This window comes from Melospiza georgiana, chromosome 11 (genome assembly GCF_028018845.1).
Source record: "Melospiza georgiana isolate bMelGeo1 chromosome 11, bMelGeo1.pri, whole genome shotgun sequence".
Classification (NCBI taxonomy): Eukaryota; Metazoa; Chordata; class Aves; order Passeriformes; family Passerellidae; genus Melospiza; species Melospiza georgiana.
Genome location: NC_080440.1, coordinates 23622584 through 23644227, shown reverse-complemented (window position 1 = coordinate 23644227; position 21644 = coordinate 23622584). Strand labels below are relative to the sequence as shown.

Below are 21644 nucleotides of genomic sequence, written 5' to 3'. Positions count from 1 at the left end.
AAGCGGGCAGAAGCCTCAGGATGACAGCTGGACAGTGGACATGAGCTGCTCTGGACTAGCCCCATCCTGCACCGCTTGGTGCCTGCTGGAGCTGGGAGCGGGGCACAGTGGAAAGCTGGCATGGTGTGAGGCAGTGTGGCTAGAAACACGTAACCCATGCCAGGTGAGCCCTGCAGAGCTGCTCTGTGCTTTTGGCCTGCTCTGGTTTCCAGCTGTTTGGATTTTTTAAGCCCTTTCAGCCTTTCTCCATTGCTTGTGTGTAGTAGCTAGCATTTTATAGCACTTTGCTGGGCTTGCATTGGCAGATTTAATTCTGCTCTTCCTTGACTTTGTGTATGAAGTGAGATTTTGCTGTGAGTGAAATTTTGCTGTTGGCAGCTATAAAGACATGATGGCGAGGCCGCCTGGGGGAACTTGGGAAAGCATGGAGAGTTGTACTGTGTGATCTGGGTCAGGTGTGATCAGCAAAACTGATTTTTATTGTGATACCATAAAATCAAATTTGTGTTTTATTTGTATTAGGGTTTTTGGTTTGTGGTCTTGTAAAGAAATGTTGAACTTGTATTTGGCTGAGGAGGAACACAGGTGGAAATGATGGGTTGGACTGTTTGCTCCTGCCTTCCTCAGGTCCCGGCAGTGTGTGTTCTAGAGATTTTATATGTGTAAATGTAATGTACTAGTTCATCTTACTGCTGTGACATGTTGCAAAAACCATGTTTTCATTTTTTTTTTTCTTTCTCTGAATTCAGATTGGGACAGAAATTGCTGCAAGTGAGAGAGGAGTCAGAAAGGGACCTAGCCTAGGTTACTTCTCAAACCAGTTCTCCCCTGGTCCCACTTTGGTAGACGATATCAGCCACTTCTCTTGGGGCCTCAGTGGTGTCTCCTTTTCTCTGACATGGGACTGGAGAGATGAGGGAGCTCCAGGGAGCAGGCACTGCGTGGGGGCTGGCTAGAGCAGCTGTGGAGCAGCCAGCACTGGGGTTTTCAGAAGAAACTCCAAAGCCTGACAGATTTTTTCCAGCCTTGTGCCCAGCTGGCTTGTAATTGCTCTCACAGTATCTCCACCCTGGCTTTACTCTGTCTTTTTATATGGCCCACAACTTGCTTACCTCCTCTCTTTTTGGCTTAAGTTTCTAAACAAGCCCATTGGAATTGACAAGTAAATAAACGGTGGATTTTGAAGTGGATTGCCTTTAGCTGCTGTTCTTGCAAATCAAAGTGGTCTTTGTGTTGGTGCAGGCTTCTTGGTATCCTCTGCAGAGAGGCTGAGGAAGGAGGAGGTCTGGCTAGTGTGCCAAGGTGGAGCTCTCTATCAATTAACTGCTGTTAAAAAACGTTTTCCGTGTGTTCAGAGACAGTGCTTGGAGAATTTTTTGATGTGCAAAATTAAATTACATTGGTAATAATCAGTGGTAAGCTGATGACTGTGGAAGTTGCTTTGTTTTGTGGCAAATATTGGACAGTGAGTATTGCACTTTGGTCCAAGCAATGTGTTAATGTCACTGTAGTGAGCAGCTCTTACCTGTTTCTGAGGTTGGAAAAGACCTCCAAGATCATCAAGTCCAACATTTGACTGAATCCTATGATGGCCCCTAAACCATGTCACCAAGCATCATGTTTGCTTGTTTTTTGAACACTTCCAGGGACAATGACTCCACAGGCTCTGGTTTGCCTGTTCTAATGTTTAGCCATTCTGTTTCAATGAAAGAAATTTTCTTAATGTCTAAAAAATACTACTAATAATATCCTAAAAAAACTAATTAAATTTGTATAAAATATAATGAATATATTGATGAAATTGGTGCCAGGCTTCCACCTCCCATGGATTATTTTGGTTGACTTTCCGTGGGGACCCTGACAAGACACAAGGAGGGGAAGGGTGGGATGGTGTGAGTCAGGATCTCATGGAGGAGCACTGTGGAGCAGTGTGCCACAGTGTCCTCCTTGCTTTTGTTGAAGAATTTTTCTCAGTTTCACAAGGGGCAAGATCCTTGAGGTGATCTGTCTCATACTATATCCGAGAATTTTTTGTAAAGGAAAGGCTACCTTGTATTTTCATGATAAAGTGATGCTTCTTATCAGGCCTTTGTGAAACTAGTCCTCCTTGCTACATCCTCAGCTCTGCAACATGTTCATCTTTGTCAATCAAGTTTTAATTGCGATTGAGCATTAATTCCTATCTGTGTAAATTCCAATATGTAAATAAAGTTTCTTCAGCTCCTCATTGGAGGGATCTTACACTGCACCTGTTTCAACCAGCATCCCCTCAGCATCTCAGGGAAGTTTCATGCTTTTCAACTATGTGAAATCTGGTGCAAATGAAAGGAAGTGCAGATAAAATTATAGTAGTAATAGTAAAATACATTTTCTTCTCCTGGACTACACTCCCACACAGTCTGGCTTTAGAACATCTCCACCGAGTAGCAGCAATTGCCATCAGTGAAGCCCCCTCCCCTTCCCACATTTATTTCCATGGTAACCCACAGAAGGCATTCTGCAGCCTCAAAACTACTTTTGCTCTTTCATCATGCAAGCTGGCATTGTCAAGGGCTGAGTGTATTCCTACAGCTTTGAATGAATATAAAAAAAAGAAAAAACCTGAATTTGGCTGGGCAATTTTTATTTGGGAGGCCCTGCAGCAGAAAGGAACAGGCAACCTTCAAGTGGCTTAGTGTCCGTACATTGCTTAGTAAGGAAAAAACAGTCTTGCTTCATTAATTGATTAATGGGGAGGGTGCCGGTCATCAGAATGGTCTGTGTGTGAAGCAAATGCAGTGATTTCCTGAATGCTGGGAGGTGGCGGGCAAGGGCAGATGGCTGGCCAGGCTGGGCTGGTGAGCTGCCGGTAAGTGTGCATGCTGTGATCTGCTCAAATAGCGCTTTCTTGTGGAGTCTGTAATGCTTTTTCAGGTATGATGTAGAAAATGGTGTCTTACTAGATGCCTCCTCCTCGACTGTGTTATGCATTAGCCTTTTCCTGGTGTAGAAGTGGGGGGGTTTGGCAGTGTTGGGCAGTGCTTGCTGAGTGTGAGCAATTTAGTACTGGTAGTAAAACATTTGCTCTTTCTGTACAGCGCCATAATGAGCTGTATTGATTTTTTGCCTTTTTTAATCCATATTTATGCAGTATTTGCATGTAAATGTTGAGAGGATTTTATGCTTTTTGAACCGGCTAAGACTGTTTGATTGCTCTGTATGATAACAGCGGCATGTGGAACACAGAGTACTTGGTAAAAGAAAACCAATTGCTTGCAAACAGTGTCTGCAAATGGGGGATGAATTAAATGATATTGTAAGTAATTATTTTTTTAATAATCTGAAAGCAGAAACCTGTCTGGTTTAAGTGTGTTCTGAGTCTTGTATGATAAAGGGATTGGATGGATTATTAATTAGAATTTTCTGCTGATGTATTCCGTGTTGTCTGAGTATCTGATTCACAGTGCAGGAAAAGTATTGGTTAAAATATTTCAGGGGTGCTGCCTGATCAAAGGATTTGGTTGCCATTTGGTTGGCTTGGGACAAGCTGGCAGGGTTTTTTTTCCATTCTTACATTATTTGGCAGGGAGGGGTGAAAATATAGCCTTTTTCTAAATGTGTCTGAAGTACATAAATGACTGGGAAGTCACCATGACAACATGGGGACCTGGATCAGACTTCTCTCCATGCTTATGCTGTTTTGTTTTTGGTTTTTTTTTTTTTTTTGTTTAATATTTGTTATTTGGGCATTCCCTAAGCTGTTTGAGAGAGTATCTTACAGCTCCTGTTGGTATAGGACTTTTAATGATATCCAGCTCTTAAAGTAAATTATTTATGCAGGGCTTTTTTGGCTCAGTCCAATGTGTTATTCAGTTTGCGGTATAATTAAGGTAGAATCTAAACAAGGACATGAGCACCTTCAGCAGGAGTTAAGGGTCTGCCTTTACTGCAATTTTGGTGTTGCAGATCTGAAAACTTCTGATGAGCTTTTCCATGGTCCTGAGGATTCCTGTGTGGTGCTCCCATGTAGGACCCAGAGCCTGGAGATTCCTCAAAGTTATGTGCAAGCTAAGGTGTAAGAGAATCTTTGTACAGGAGTGCCTGGAGTTAGGGGCAAGCTCGGGGGCAGCAATAAAAGGGACTGATCATGGTCAAGAAACAAACAGTTCTTCTACCCTCCTTTGCTAAGGGAGGCTGAGTGTAGCTCTCAGGGAAGAAGAGGGTTTTGCGAGATATGTTGCTGGCTGTTCCTCTGCACTTGTTGGGACATAGTGAAGTAATGCGGCCCAAGGGGAGTAAGGTTTGTGTTCAGTTCCTTTCTCCATCACCACTTACAGATTTTGGAGTGGTGAACACAGACTGTGAGAAGTTGGACCATACAGGGCATTCTGAGCTCTCCTGAAGCCCTGGCACTGTTCAGAAGGGAATGAAAGACTCCCCACGTTAGAGAGGGTGTGCAGGGAAGGCAGTAGTGTCAGCACAGTAAAAGGCTTTGATGGGGAGTTGTGGAGTTTGATTTCTGGTCTCCACTGCACAGCTATGGGCACGTGTGTGGAACTAAATGTGCCTGTTTTGTGGTTAATATTTTAGGGTGATCCAGCTTAGGAATCTTCTAGAAGAGTATTTACTTTGGGGAGGAGACATCTTACCTATAGATATCTCCCTGGTGCTGTCTTCTGCTCCCTCCTGGCAGGGTTACTAGGGTTGGAGAGGTGTTTGTTTCATACTTGTAGCAGCAACCTATGTAATTGATAGTGAATTTGGTGGAATGATGTACTAGATGTTCTGTGGAAGTGGTGTTTCAGTGTCAGCAGAGGAGGGTAATTACATGCTTCTCTTGATGGAAAAAAACCATGGTAATTTGGGTAAATGAAAGTAAAGTCATTGCAGTTGTCACTTGTGCCTATCTAAACTTGGAGAGAAAGTAGGTCTGTGACGTTTTCTGAGAGTGTATGGATTTACTTGCCCTTGTGGCAGAGCTGTGAGTATGTTTCAGTATTGGGGCAACTGAAAAGTAAGTACAACATGACAGTGACTTTCACCTTGTATTATTACACTACATCTTAACACGAGAATGTGAAGAACCATGCATTTTCCTCTTGACACCCATTAATCTAATGTTTTATTGGATGCCAAATGAATAATAAAATGACTTTTTTTAATTTGGAAAAATGTTGAGTTCTGTCTTAAGCTGGAGCAAAATTTTCAAGTAATGCTGAAAAGAAATTTTCTACATCTGGGTAGGATTATCTCCTTTGAAGAGCAGTATGTCTGTGTGATGTAGCCTATTTTCCCTTTTTCTTGAAGTTACCCGATGTTATAATTTTGAATATAGAAAATGTGAGGAAAATTTAGTCCTTCAGAAATCCATCTCACATTTCTGAGAAAAGATTTCTTTTGAGCTAGAGGCTCAAATAATGAGATAAATCTGTTATGAGAAAAAACAAGTAAGAGCAAGAGATTGGTGGAGTTTGTTATATAGACTTCTGTGGTTACATACCTTGCTTTCAAGATTCTTACAGTTATGATACATAATATTAGAGGCAAAAACTTGAAAGTCCCAGATTTAGGAGTAGCTAATAAACAAAACAAACATAAACCCACCCTTCCTTTCCCTGCCAAAAATCTCCAACTGCAAACAACAAAATAAACCTCTTCTTACTTCTTGGGTTAGAGGCAAACTTGATGCTGTAAGGAAATCAACACCAAAAGAAATAGCTCTAACATATGAAAATCCGGTGGGGATAGGGCAGAGTGACACTGGTGATGCCACTACAGCAGTCTTGGTACTTTAGGATTCTGATGATGCAAATGATGCTTTTTACTCCACCTGCTCTCAGCAGTAGTGCTCTAAGAGTCAATGACAGTCACCTGAAATCAAGGCATTTGTATTTATTTTTTCTTATTAATTTTTTCATTTCTAAGTGGGGAAAGAAAAGTCTTGGCTTCAGTCCTACAAAATAGGATTAAATTAATTTGCAGTATTTTATTATGAACAACCTGGTTTTGCTGTGTGTCAGAGACTGGCACTAGCTTGCACTTTAATCCTGCTTCTTGTCCCTTCCTAGTACATGGAGAGTGTGGATGTATGGACTGCCATGAAGAACTACATCCAAAGTTTAAAAATTCTTTCCCACTTACTGGGTCCCACTTACCACCCCTTCAAAAAAAGGAAAGACTTCATCATAGTGTATAAATTCACAATTCAGTGTTAAAAACTGAATCTTGGTTTTTTTAGAGCTATTGTTCTTTGCCTTGCTCTCCCACTCCCCCCCCCCACCAAAAAAAGAAGTTTTTGCATATGCAAGTTCCAACAGGAAACCAAAACTCAGCCTTTTCACTTAAGCATGGGATCAGCTGAAGTTTAATTTCCCCTGTAAATGTGATATGGCAATGAAAAAACCCTTGCCACAAAAATTGTAAATGTCTAGAAAACACACTTCACTGAAAAAGCTCAAGGTCTTGACCTCTTTGGTTATAAAAGACAAACTGCTTTAACTTGGGTTATATTTAGTGAATGAGTGGTAAAAATGCTATGATCTGAGAAGGTGGAAAGATCAAACTAGAGTTATTTCCCTTGTAAAGGTGACTTTGCTTTTAAGAGGAATAAATGGTATCAGTTTTCGAATACTTCTTTCAATACTTCTGATTCCCAGTGAAAAAGTATTTTGTTGCAGAACAAGAGGTTTTGATATATTTTTTTTCCATGCCATTAGGTAATAATAACTGAGATGAAATGTTTCTGTTTGCTGGCCAATTGAGTTGCAGTAAACCATGTCATTCCCAGGGTTCTGCAGAGTGTAGGACCTGTTACAACAGCAGCCCTGCTTGCAGTTCCACTGTAGAAGATGCCTCCAAGCCCAATTCCTATTTCTGCTGCCTGTGGTCTTACTGGCTTCCATCCTGAGTGCAGCTTTCACACTACTGCTGCCCTGTGTATGGGATCAGTTCAATCAGTTCTGAGCCGGGTCAAAACCTTCCAAGTAAGAATAATGTAATGCCTGTGGTTGAGGGAGCAGGGCAGGAAGACTCTTTCAGTAGGAGGATGCTAAGGGTAGTATTAAACCACACCATTAGTCCCACCACATGTATCTTGCACCTGTGAAAAATTCTGTCCTTTAGCCCAGGATTTACCATTTCTTTCTGCAATTGGGTGTTTGGTCTGGTTTGTTAAAATGGAAAATACTGCTATGAGAAGCAGAATGACAGTAGATACAAAACATGGAATGCTAGTGGTGCTAGTGTGCTGTTCTTACCAGGTATTGAGTTTCCCTTCCAAAGGAGCTGCCCAGTCTTCTTGTGTTTCTACTGACCAGCCTGGATGGAAAAATATGAAGGGCCCTCAAAGAGTTAAATACACAGAAGTATTAATCAGTGAATATTTAGGTCATGGAGGACTGAGACTGGAGAAATACAGAACATTACTGACAGCCAGAGGGGTTTATGTTGGTAATGGACTGGGGGATATCTTCTTGTCGAGTAGTAGCACCAGACTTTGACTTTGTAATTGTAGTTTCTGTTGTGTTTGTGTTCTTAGTTGCACTGCTGTTGCTTTGCAAGATGTGAGGTGTTCAATAAGTCTCTAAATGGGCTTTCTAGAACCATTACTTGTGTCTTTCATCATGTCCTGCAGCACTAGTTGGAGCTGACTTCCTAGTAATCGCAGACATTTTGAAGATTACCTTTAATCTTCAGGTAATTAATTTGTAGTCTTTTCTGAGGAAATGATTACAAAATTCAATGTCTTACTGACTTTTTGCAGGGCTCTGACCCATAAATCACTTCCCAGTGACATGGATAGTTCCAGTTTGAAAAGTGTGGTATACAGGCTTTGCCCTGTCCTCTAAGGCTTTGGTGCCTAAGGGCAGGACTTTTTAGTCTTATCTGTCTGTAAAATGTCATTGAAGATCCATGGTGTGATCTGCATAAGAATGGTAATGATGAGCTTACACTGTGTGTATGTCCCTGGGGAGAGAGGCAACTCCTGCCTGCTGTCCCTGATGCCCAGATGGTGGTGACTTTTAAAAGGCTTGTTTGCATCCTCTTTGAACACCAAAACTGCTTGAAGCCTTTGTCACTTTCAGGTGATTAAACAATCAAATGTAACAATTTGTTTGTTTAAATTTTTTTTTCAAATGTCAAAACCCAGTAGTTTTAACATTATCATGTGTATTTCCAATAGATTGCTGAGTGAATTGGAACTTTATGCTGTTAAATGTTATTGCAATTTAGGTTCTTTAGTCAAAGAAGCCAATATATTGTTATGGCTTGTATATAACTATTATATTTTTAATTCTGAAAATGTTTTGAAATAAGGCATATCTTACTGTACAGAAGAAGGAGGAACCCTAGTGTATAATAGTTTAGAATGTGTGATAAATTGAATTTTACTTGATATTAAGAAATTTGTATAGTTTTCATAGCTAGAATGAATTCTTTCATGGAACTGTAATATAGCTGTTGTAATTCCATCATCAGATGAGGTCTCTATAAACTGAAATATTTGGACAACATCCGTGGTTGGGTCACTTATTCTGAAAACTGCCTATGCTTTGTGTATGCTATGCACTCTGGCATTCTAATGTTATTTAATGTTTTCAAATGACAGGTGCAGAATTGTAAGATTGCTACATGTATTAGGTAGCCACTTCTATTAAGTTCTTTTTGAACTGGAGGTTGATGCACTTAATGTTTGTTATACTAAGCCAGTCACACGTTCCTATTATCAAAGGTAGAAGATACATCAAATGTTGATAATCTTGTAGAAGATCAGTAGAAGATTAATATAGTATCCTCAGTAGAGTGCATCTTGTGCTCTATGCCTTTCTGAACATATATCTGTTGCACGGGATGTTGCCTTTTTGTGCATCTGAGAATTCCAAACTGGCTGCTCTGAGAGGAAGAGGGATCTGTTTGGTCCAAGAATGTTCTTTGTAGATATTGGGTTTGGGAGTGCTGTAGGAGTTGCATTCAAGTATCTGGTCAGGAAGAGGAGGTTCACTATGGTAAGAAAGAAGACACTCTTGGATCTGTGACCAGAAAATTGAAGAGATTACCTAGGATTTTCAACTTGCTTCTAGTTTTATTTTGTTCGTTTTTTTCACAAGACCAGATTGGATGGGGCTCTGGCCAACCTAGTCTAGTGGAAGATGTCCTTGCCCATGACAGATGTTGGAACAAGATATAGTTCAAGGTCCCCTCCAACCTAAACCATTCTGTGATTCTATAACCCTGCAGGGAGCAAAATACCTGATTCTTCCTGACCATTAGTGCAAATGGGCTTTTCAGTTAAAAGCCATCTTGAAGCAATTATTTTGCTTGACAGTTTGATTTTTCCTTTGCCACAGCACCTCACAGAAACTGATCAAAGTGTTCCATTTTGAGAACACAGCTTTAGCCAGTAGACACTGGAGCTCAGGGCTGGTCCCTCTGAGTGTGTCTCTGTGGAGTGTTTGCAGGGAACACAGAAGAGGAATGGCCCCACAGCACAGTGGTGTGGTATGGAGTGAGGGTGGGGGAGCAACAGGACTGTGTGCAGGTCTGTGCACGATAGGATGTGCACGACAGGCTGTGCACTTGGCCTAACTTAGACATTGCCAGAACTGCAGCAATCCTGTTTGGCTTCTCTGAGGAGAGCTGTCCTTCTTGAGCAGTGCAGGTGGGGAGACATGACTGGTGCAGACATTTATGAATGCCAGATTTGAATGTGGAGGGATGACATCTGAGCTCTAAGCATCTCTGAATTAGCCCCAGTTTATTTGTGAGCTAGGATAATGTGGCTTAAGGTGCCTTTTGAGCAGTAACTTTGTGTGGTGACAATCATCACAGTGCATTAAGGGGTCTGCCCATCATGTGCAGAAGCTGACCCAACTGCTGCAGGGAGTGTGGCTAAGGACTGTGCCACACAGTGTCATGATCAGTGGCAGTCAGAGGGGTGGGTCAGTCATTCCCAGAGTGGAGCAGGATGGCCAGGGCATAATCAGGCCTTATTGCAATTCGTGTATGCATGTGTTTGGTGGTTTTTGGTTTTATTTTTTGGAAGGGCTATGGAGGGCTCAGTGGTGTTTGCTGACACCAGCATGCTGCAAAAGGAATCAGGAAGTGTCCTAGGCAATCTGGAGTTGTATTAATGTTATTGTTTTGTTCTTTATTGATGGGTGCCAACTCAGATCCTCACTTTACATGTAAAGATATTGCTCTGAAAGGTGTCTTGTTCCTCTCCTTGTGAAGTTGGCAGTAGTTAAAGCTCTCTGGGGCCAATATGACATAATAGATCTGAAAAAAATCCAATCAAACAAAAATTATTTATCCATAACCCATTCTAAGCAATTGATAGGATTATGATGTTATTACTAAATTACACTTTCACTGTCAATTATTATACGAGCTCAAGATTGTAAATTCATTACAAGAGTCATTTATTATCTGAAATAATCTTGTAATGATATTCTTTTACTGTTTTTCTTGTACAGTGAAAATTCTTTGCATTTGTCTTAATAGCATCTAAATTTCTGTATTGACTTTTATTTTTAAATCCCTCCAGTCATCCTTTCTTAATAATGCAGCTTTGCCAACAAACATACATTGTATGCATGGAGATTTCTCCAATAATGAAAGAATAATATGGAATAATGTTGCAGAAATTATAGAGAAACCAGTAATTTATTGAAACAGTGACTGCCATGCAGTATGTGCTGTTTTATGCAATATTATTTTAAACACAAACATTCAGCTATCCTGTGCAAGTGACATAGTTTATAATTATCCACGTTGGCTATGCATACATATTGGAAAATGCTAGTTGCCTGTTATATTTTATGTAATGATAGACCACACTCTAAGTTAACTTCAGAATTGAAAGCTATCACCTAAGCAAGACAGAATGTGTACTATTTTCACAATAATAATTTGAATGCATATTTTGGGTTAATGATCTGATTCTGAAATTGTTGCCTGTTCCTGTCCAGCTTTAAAAAAATTATTTATTTTAAAAAATTATTTTAAAGTAATTTCTGGCAGATTTGAAATTCAATTTTGAGATTGTGGTTTGTTTTTTTTTTTTTTAGAATGGAAATTTAGCAGTCATTCACTCGGATTTTATTTTTTGTGATTTATAAGTTATGTCCCAAATGATAACTTGGGTTCTTGAAAAATGTCCTTTGTTTTCATGTTGTATTGGCTATGGATTGGATGAAAGTGCAATTGTAGATAACTGGAGAGATGGAATAGCTGCTATAGATATAATTAATTAACTGAAGTTTTGTTGAGAAAACTTAATTCTAATTCCTTTTACTCCAGTTTTTCTCTGTACTCTATATTACAGGCCTTTGATCTGGTGTTACTTTCTTTGGAGCTTGTCAGGCTGAAATAAAAGATACTTTATCCTATCCTGTGACTGGGATCCAAAATACTGGAACTGGTTCAGTGGTTTTCAGTCTCTTCCACTTTATTTATCTGTGTGTTGTTCCCATGGACACCTTTAACCTTTCCCAGGTTCTTTTTCTTGCTCTCACTTTGGATCTTAGAGACTATGGATCACAGAGTGAGGAAGCATTCATCTAAGATAAGGAGATGGTCATGCAAGTGAAAAAGTGCTCTTTGCTCTTGGTTCCTCCATCTGCAAGGTACAGAATGTGGTTGTGTGTCCCCTCAGAGCTGGAAGAGATGTGGAGTTTGACCTGGGAGTGGCTCTGGGATAACCTGGGTGTGCAGGTCTCTGGAGGAGCAGGGTGCAGAGCCTGAGGCCACAGCGAAGGGCAAAGATGGTGTTCTCTACTCAGCTGAGAAATCAGTGCAGTGTAGTGTGGACCTTTGGTCAATGTCATAGGCTGCTCCAAGTCTCCAAAAGGTAGAGACTCACAGTGGCTAGATCCCTCCAAGATTTTCTTGCGCTGGATTTGCAGTCATTGTGTGGAATTGCTTTGTTGGAAGTATAGATATGAGAAAGAGGCACAAGACTAGGGATGCTTTTGCTGTTAGCCTCTCAGTGCTGTCCAGGCTCTTAAAGGCTCTTCCAAACTGCGACTGTGCTTTTGTGAGCCCACGTGGCACTCAATCACCCAGTCCACAGCCGGGGCACCACAGCGACCTGTTTGCTTCTCATTGCTGCCCTTGTTCAGATTATCAGTCAGAAATGTTTCATTCTGTGTCCTTTTCTCAATACAGGAGTTAATATTTGAGAACGTTATTTATTGGTAATTTACACTGTTATTTTGTTACATTTGTTTTAAATGGGATAAAAAATATTATACATGTCACATTGTAATATGTGTGATTGACCTAGTCAAACCAGCAGCCTACTCTGAGTGGCCCTGCTTTGAGCAGAGGGGATGGACTGGGTGATCTCCACAAGTTCCTTCCAAACTCAAAGAATCTGTGGCTTGGCCGTTTTCTATCAAAGCTCTCAACTTCAAGTAGAATGTTACTGAGCCACACTGAGAGCTGAAATATGTCTTCTTCTAGTGATTATTTTGAAATTGTTCTGAATTTTGAAACATGCAGCTCTGCTGTCAAAATAGTGTAAAAGTTTTCCTTTTGTGTTTCAATAATGAAGTTGTATTTTCTTAATTTCTGCAGTGTGGAGTGACAGCACTTTGTGATCAAACAGAAAAGCTAGACCTGCCCTGCAAAGCTTGCTTCTGCAGCAAAGAACCTAAGCTCAGTTTTGAGCTACTTTTCACTTACCTGCTTTTATTTAGTACCTAAATAGACTTTTAAATCAGCAAAGGCTAATTATTGGTTTACTAAAACTAATGAAACAATTCAGGATTATAAAGAGAAAGCGAGTTGGTTGGGACACTGTTGGAGATGAATTATATTGTCATTAAATCTTAAGTGGAGGGTAATTTTTACTCATTTTGCTGGTTAAATAAGATCTTACACATTGCAATGTGTAGCATTAAGAAGATGCACAGGCACATCTGCTGAGCAGAAAGAGAGATCCTTGCATGCTGCTTTTGTCATTAGGAATAATTTAGTAAGCTTTCAGTAAGAGAAGAAACAAAGCACACAAAGCATTTTTTGACATGGTTTTGAATGAAGGCTGGAATTTGCTCATAGGACTTGACTGGGCTGTTTCTCATCATTTTGTCTTTTAAATCACTGGAAGGTGGGCAGTGTAATGCTTTTCTCTGTTTGGAGAACAGAGAAACTCTTCCTGCAACTCTGGGAATTGGAGATCTGCCATCTTTCTCTTTGTTCTTGGGAGAGAATCCCAAAGACAATAAATCACACAGCTGCAGGTAACCTGAAAGGAACAAATTGAGATGGCTTTGACTGCAGTAATTTGTTTGTAGAATAAATCTCTTTAGGTTTTCACAGTAATGGATCGCTTTGGTGTTGCAATTCCTGTGTTTAAGTAGTACAGATGTGAAGTTGTGGGTATAGTATTAGGCTGAAATAGTTCATTGATTTGCAAAATCAGAAATCAGTGTAATTATTAATTGGGACTCTTTCATCATAATGAAAAACCTTTTACTTGTCAGGGGAAAAAGAAAATAAAAAACAAACTGTGCTCATCTAAGAGGAAAGCCTCAGGAATGCTGAATAAAGATTCTGTCTGCATCCCTTCATCAGGATCTGGTTTGTGCATCTTACAGGAGGCTCATCCAGTGTGGGCATCTTAGAGGTGGTATAGATATCTGACATCAGTGAGGGCTCTGAGGCTGTCAGGCAAAATGATAGCTTCATCTTTGAAAATCTGTGGTGAAAATGCATTTATAGTTGCAGCTACACACTGCACCTCGTGCTCAGCTGCCTCTGGGGACACTGTAGAGAGATCAGTTTGGTGTGGGGTGTTCCCTTCTGGGAGACCAGGAGTTGTCCGTGGGTAAGCATCCCTGTGTCATGGAGGAAGCAGCCAGACTAAATCTGGAGACCAGAGCTAAACCAAGTTAATTACCAGAAACATGAGATGCAAAGTGAGTTTGAATGGGAAAGAGGCAGGAGGAGGAAAAGATATGTTAAAATGCTGTTGCTGAAAGACTGAAAAGTGGTGGTGTGTGGGACTTGTCCTGTAAGTCAGAGAAATGCCCTTGCTTATGCTCACCTGGCTAGAATAAGAACAATGAGGGTAAAATTATGGTCAGAAATACTTCACTATAACTAGAACTTCCTTTGAGAGAGTTCTAGGCTGTTACAAGTGCTTACTTTATTTTTTACTCTGTGCATGTTATCTGCCCAATATTCAATCCTGAACTCAGGAAAAAATTAGAGGAAGGCCTATTTATCTTCCATCTTCAATGAATCCTTTTGCAAAAGAAAAAATCAAAACAAAACACAGTCTTTCGAATTAATGAATTCTGGGTTTCATGTTAGTTATAATGAAATATATGAATGAAAACCAATTCCCCTTTTCCCTTCTAAATTGGGCACGTGCAACAACTTAAGATGGTCTTTGATATCTAGACCTCGGCATCTGCACCTTGGCCAATGCAGGAATTAAGTCTTGAAGTCTACTGCTGAAGTTAAACAAGTTGCTTTGCATTTCATCACACAAAAGTAAGACAAGACTTGTATGCACCAAAGAAATGAGTCTGGCTGGTCATCCCTGCTTACCTCCATTTTCTCTAGTAGAGGAACAGTGTTTGACAGTCCCATGTGATGGCTGAATCTCCTGTTGTGTGCAGCGTTCTGGCAGGGCTTTTGTCTCCTTCAATGTCAACCTGTCTGACACCTACCCCAGGCTGCTTCTCCTTTTCTTTGTCACTCTTTATGCCTCAGTCTTTTTATGTCATCTAACCTGCTTTTCTTACTAGATGGAGGAGTCTCAGGGGTTTTTCTCTTCTGCCTTTGATCTTGTGTCACAGAAAGTAACTGTGATGATCATTTTTGCCTAATTAAACCATTTCCTCATTTGAGGGGGAAAATCAGCTAAATGTTTCCTCCAGAAGAATGAGATTTTCACAGCCTCTTTGTTATATTTTGTTAGATCATAAAAGTTTGTAACTGCCTTCATTTATGGGGATTTGATGTTCAGGATCCCCTAACATCCATTCTCTATATGTCAATATGAAGAGCAGGCCAAATGTAAATACTGAGAAGACTATGGCCAAATGCAGGAATTTGCTTACCAATGAATAGTCTCCAGCCCTAGACAAAGACAATAAACGTGTTTTTTTCAAATTGGCAACCTGTTTCCCGTGTGCCTTGTCTGTTTCCTGTATGGGAATGTCACTGGAGGTTTGAAATCATAATGCCAAAGTTTCAGGGACCAGATCTGTAGATATGACAAATTCTGAGGTATGACAGAAATGCTAATGCAAAAGTTACTGATGGGCATCTGTGTCCAAGTCAACTGAGAGACAAAACCTAAGGCCAAACTGATACTCTCCAAAGGGATACAAATATAAACAAAATCTGAAAGAATAACTTTGGTACAAGTTTGTCACAGAATAGCATGGAAGAACTTGAGCATTGCCACTTTGGTGGGTGTCAGTCTCTTCTCCTATGTAGCAAGTGACAGGACAAGATGAAACAGCATCTAGTTGTGCCAGGGGAAGTTTAGGTTGGATATTAGGGAAATTTTTATCACTGAAAAGGTGGTCAAGCCCAGCACAGGCTTCCCAGGACAGTGGTGGAGTGCTCAAAAAGTGGAAGTTTTCAAAAATGTTCAAAAAAATGTGTAGAGGTGACACTTGGGGGACATGGTTTAGTGGAGAACATGCAGATAATGGGGAGATTGATGGTTCAACCTGGTGCTCTTAGAAATCTTTTTCAATCTTAGCCATTCTGTGATCCTGTGATACTGTGGAGAAGCACACAACGTTGACATTGGTTCAGGACATTTACTGCGTAGTTCATTATCACACTCAGCAGCACTGCAGACATAGATCTAGAAATTACAATATTTGTGTTAAACCACATGAACATATATGACTACTTAAAAAAAAATCTCCCAAGCCCCCACAAAATCCATTAATCCTCATCTACTCTCCAGCAGAGTTTAGATTATAATCACTTAGAAGTTTATTAGCAAAGAAATAATTACATGTGGAGTTTTCCACTCTTGGGACTTTGGTCCATGTAGAGCTTTGATAACAGTGTTGATGTTGTTGATAACAGGAGATCCTCAGGCTGGACTGGTCCCTGGAGTGCCAGCTGGATGAGCCGGGTGCGTTCTCACAGAGGGGTTCCAGTACAGCCCTGCAATTTGGGGCTGACTGCTGGGGCTGAGCAGCAGACTGCATGTCCTCAGTCTGTGTGCATGTTAACAGAGGACTCAAAACACAGTCAGTAAAAACACAAGACTTTTTTTTAACTTTGTACCAATAACCCCGGGAGCTGAAGGTAAGTTCTTGCTAACTGCAGTACCACATCCTGTTTCATACAGGAAAGAAAAATATTTTTGTTTTGAGGCTTTATTGTGCCTGTTTTTAATCTTGGAGGAGAATATATTCTGTGGTGCTTTTTCTTTCTCATTTTCCTTTTGAGTGAATTTATTCTGTTCTCAGTATGGCTTTTCTGGTTGTTGCTTCCACTCCTCAGGCCCCCTTGGAATCCCTAGGGTTGGAAGCTGGCCCTTCTTCCCATTCAGCTGATGTGGTTTTCCCCTTCACTCATTTGTTGGACAGAATTTGCTTGGCAGCCTGCTACAAAATAAAAATAAAATAAGAAATACCACTTTCCTTCTTAACTAAGGAAAGATGACCTTCCATACAGTTAGTGACAGATTCTGATTTTTTGTTCTGGAAAGGAGTTTAAATTTTCTCTGTGGCAACTCAGTGGCAAGTTGAGTTGATTCTGTATTATGTCTCAAGGGATGGTATCATTGCCACTATGGTAGAAATGATGGGGCATATTTGACTGGCCTTGGCAGGATCCTTGCTTTGTGCTGTCTGTGGGGGATGTAGTGGCCAGCTGCACTCAGAGCAACATAAAACACCTGACAGTAGAGTGTCTGCTTGATTTTTTTTGTCTGTTTTTTTTTTTCCTTGCCCCAGTGTAAAATTGTATGTAATGACTTTATAGCAGCAGGATTTCTGAGATGTGCTTGTAATTTTGCCTTTTCTTTACCTTGTCATTGGCTAAGTATGAAGATTTTGTCAGGAATTTGTTTCACACATCTGTGTTAACTAATGCTGCAATAAAGAATTAGATGTGGATGCTTCTCATTTATGTCACTCAGAAATCTTCTCCTGACCATTGTAATTATATAAATGTAAAGTAAACACTTAAAAATCACTTTTATAACCAGTTTTCAATAGCAGTTTGCCAGCTAACCCATATCTAAGAGAAAGGCTCTAGTGCCCAAGCTGCCCCTGCAATGGTGGGGGGGCCAGAGAGCCTGTACTGACACTGCATTCCTGATTCATGTAGAACTAACAGTGCCAGGAGTGTTTCTAGCTGGAGAAATGTGGGTCTGCAGTGTGAAGTTTTTTTATTTACATGCAATATAGAAAATGAAGACTGTACTGTACTACCCTGTCTAGGGAGCATTGAGTGGGACAAGGAGTGTGCTTTATCGTTGTGAGGAAAGGGCTGATGTACATCTCTTGAAAAGCTAATTCTTCAAATGAAAGTATACCAGATTAAATGAGTAATGAAAATTCTGTAATGGTTCCTTTAAAGCAGTTGTGGAGAAATCCTTTGCTGCGGGATCAAGTGTGAAATGTCCCAGTGGCAGAGAAGTGTTGGAAAAGCTTTGCACAGGTACCTGGGTTATGTGCTGTTCTGGACAGGGCAATAAAAACAAGAATGCAATGACAGATACAGAGACTGCACTCAAATGAGCGTGTAAAAGAGGTTTTTACTCTTTGTATGTAAAAACCTGTTGGAGAACAGAAGTCAGAGCTGAAAACTGCTCAGGAATATGCCTGCTGTGATTCAGATGATGAGATGTAAGGTGTATGCTAGTGCTGGTAAAGCACAGCCTTTATTTGGATTAGCTTGCAGGAATGTACCATAGGAAAATCTAATGAGAATAAAGGCGGGGTATTGTGATCCAGATTTATGGAAGATACAATGACAATGATGTTCAGTAGTGACACTTGAGAAGCTATGAAACATCTGTTAGAGAAAGCATTCTCACCTAAGGCAGTTAAAATTAGTCAGAACAGGATAAAGGTACACCAAATCCCAAATAGTGTTATAGGTCTAGGGAAGCTTTTGGTCCTTTCTTGTGCTTTACATGCAAAAATTTGTTAACTTCAGCAATGTGCTTCTTTCACAAAAACCTTTTTTTGTGTCTGTGTTTCTGTGGTGGGGTGAGATGAACTGAATAGACCAAATTTCTGGCAGCCCTGCTCAGACTGAGCAATTTGTCAGGGTTTGTCAGGTTTGTGTTTTTTGTAAGAGTTCAAAGCAGCAGCCGCTCTGTGTCTCCTTGAAGATGGAGTCTGTCCTGCAATGCAGCATTCATTCAAAAATTTTAGATTTTGCTTCATCCTTTATCATTTCCCATGGAGATTCTGATGGGAGAGCAAGATGGGAGAAGAATCTTTGAACATCTTCAAGACATTTGATGTAAATCTTTGAACAAGCTCCATCCCATGCTGGTAGAATTGCACTTATTGTCACTTTTGTGGTCCCTCATTATTGCCACTTTTTGTGGTCCCTCATTTCCCTTCTCAGACTGTGAAGCAGACTGAGAGTTTGCATGCTGAGAACTGTGTTTTTGTTGGTTTCCATGACATGTTACTGCTGATACTGACTGTTCCTGCATTAATAGCAAACTATATTTAATTTAAAAACTCTATAAAAATATGAAGGAGGCCTACAAGAGAGCTGGAGATGGATTTTTTACAAGGATATGTAGTGACAGAACAAGGGCGAATGACTTCAAACTAAAAGAGCTTAGGTTTAGGTTGGATGTTAGGAAGAGATTCTTTTTGAGGTTGGTGAAGTCCTGGCACAGGTTGCCCAGAGAAGCTCTGGCTGTTCCATAGCCAGAAGCATCCAAGACCAGGCTGGATGGGACTCTGAGCAACCTGGTCTAATGGAAAGGGATTGGAACAAGATGGTTTTTGTTTAAAGTGCCCTCTGCTCCAAACCATTCTGAGAATCTATGATTCCATAATCTAGCTTTCTCTTTTCTATTTCAGAAGATTCAGGCTTCTAAACCATCCACATCCTTTGTATCGCATTTCAGAGGGTTTGAAAGTCAAAGCCAGCAGTAATCTCGTGTGACTTGTGCTTAGCACAGCTCCTCCGTGGGCATTTGCCACGTTTATGTGCTTTGACTCACCAACCGCAGTGGTGGTCGGAAGTGAGCTGGGGGAGGTCACTTCCTGTGAACATGGCATTTAACCCATGAAATGGAAGCTGCAGCAGGAGCTGTTCTTCCTTCTTTTTAGTTGTCCTACAACTTAAGCAAGTAAGAAAAAATGTGTGAGTCTCTGCTCAAGCACAAGTAAGTGATATGCCTCTCTTTTGGTGGGGAGTTGCAGTCCATGCCAGATTCTTGCTTGCTTTGGAACATAATGTTTGTTTGATTTCATCTGTTTCCGAAAGCTTATGGTGGTATCTCTGCTATCACTCGTTTTGCTGAATTTGATGTTTTGGAATGTCTGAAAAATGTAAGCTGACTGTTGTCAGTGTCACTGAGCTGGGTTCTATAGCAGGGCTGTACAGCCTCAGCACAAACACTGCCTTTCACCCCTGCCGAAGTCTCAGCAGGAGGACGGGAGGAAGAGATGAGCTTTAAGTAGGTTTGAGCAAAATGCTGGAGCTAATAAAGCAGCATAAGATGAAGAATTAATGTGTGAATTTATAAAATAAGGGTCAAAACACCTACTTTGCAGTACTGTAAGTAGCTCGTAAGAGGTTTTAGCCTAGACAAAAGGGGTGTCTGGTGGTGCCACACATTTGAAACCAATGAAGGAACCACTAGCTTTTGTTTTCAGTATAAATGTAAGGTGGCTCACAGCAATGAATCCCAGGAGGAAAGACGCAGGAATTGGGGTTTAATTCCTTTTGAAATTTCACAAAATGATACCAACATGTGACAGTGGTTGAAAAAGAATGGGGAATGCTTAGGGTAACTGGTACTTTATCCCAAGCCAGCATGGGGTAGCTGGGCTCAGCTTAGGATGTCCAGCTGGGGATGTCGTGGGGCTGTGGTGCCTGAGGGCAGGAGAAGCTGTGGCTCTCCTGCTTCAGCGCCGGTGGGGGACTGTGAACGTGTCTGGCATCTACCGGGAATTCATTGCTTTGCCAGATCTGAAACCAGTGCTGTGCCTGTGTCATCACACAACAGAGCACAGATTAGAGGGGTCTTCTCATATTTTCTAGAGCTATGGTAGGGGCAGAGATTTGTCTGTTGAGGAATTGGATCACTGAAGCAGTTTTTAAGAACATACAACATTGCTAGATTGCGTTCCAGTCACATGCTAGTGAATACCTGCTGAAATATTGGGCTCTGTTTTCTGCATGCTGCCCTTTTAATTTTCTCAAATTCAGGCATTTCCCTTGTGCACTGTTTTAATTTCTGGCTGTGTTGCGCTACTGGTCATAAGGAAGAAGTTCTAGTCCCTCCCCTTAAAATCTGGCCTGTGGCAGCACTGCTACTGTCACAGGGAGCTTTTGGTACCCAGAGCCAAGCCATCAGCATAAATTCTGTCAGTGATGATGTGTTTGCAGTAATCTATTAATCTGCTCTAATAATCCTTTCTGTTTTCACCGCATTTTTCTGTTAAATGAAATTATATTTGAATAGAACTTAATACTTAAAATTTCCTGGTTTTAGCTGGAAGTATGTTTTAATAGCTGGTCTCAAATCTGCTGAAAAGAAGATATTTGTGGTAGAAATGCTAATGAAGCTTCGACCAGCAGCAACTGGCATCCATACATGGGGAATTCAGGGATTGTATATTTGGGTGGCAGAGATCAGTAAGTAGATTTGTGCCATCTGAATCTATTTTTGACAACAAAATCCGCAGTCTGAATGGCTCAGACTCCAGGGGCTTTATTCAAAAGGTCACATCCTGATTTAATACCATTAATATACATATAGGAAAATTTAGTTGATGTGAATGGGAGTGCTTTTCATTTCAGGCTTTTGATCTTAATAGGAATCTGGGAGAAAGTAGGTTGCATTTTTGAAGCTAAAGCCATGTTGTTGAAGATATCACAGAAAGGCAAAGACGGGTTTTTCACCTTTAGATGTATTCTTTCTATGCGATGTAGGCCACCCTCCACTCTGGTGAGATTCTGGTAAATTCAGCTAGTCCATTTCAAAACAGTAATAGGGAAAGAATGTTTTCTTTGCCATTTTTTAGTGCATTTATGTCAAATTTCTAAATTTGATGTGTTTTCCATTTCTGAGTACTGCCAGAACCCCATATATTTATATGTTCAAAAGCAGCAACTTTAAAACACATTCCTTTTAAAATTCTTTTTTCAGCCTTCTTATCACACACTAGAAAAGCTGATGTAAGGGTTTTATGTAGCCTTGCCACAAATCCAAAAAAACTCCAAATTAAATACTGCGGGGTCCATGTTGGTTTGTTTGCTGAGTCTTCACAGAATTGAATCAAGAATGTAAAACAAAAAAACAACAATCATATTAATCACTTCTTTCTCTCTGTTGTCACTGGATTGTATCTTAATGGCATCTTCTACACTGGAGCTTTTGCAGGCATGTTAATCTTTTATATAAGGAGGAATAATAATTAACTGGAGGGATTAAATCTGAAGAAATGTCACTTGTACCATTCCCACCACATGGA

The 21644-nt window shown here is 40.5% G+C and overlaps 1 protein-coding gene across 1 annotated transcript in view; it reads left to right on the top strand.

Moving 5' to 3' along the window:
- The window catches only part of FGD3 (FYVE, RhoGEF and PH domain containing 3), a 101342-nt gene that overhangs the window by 32805 nt on the left and 46893 nt on the right, over positions 1–21644 (top strand).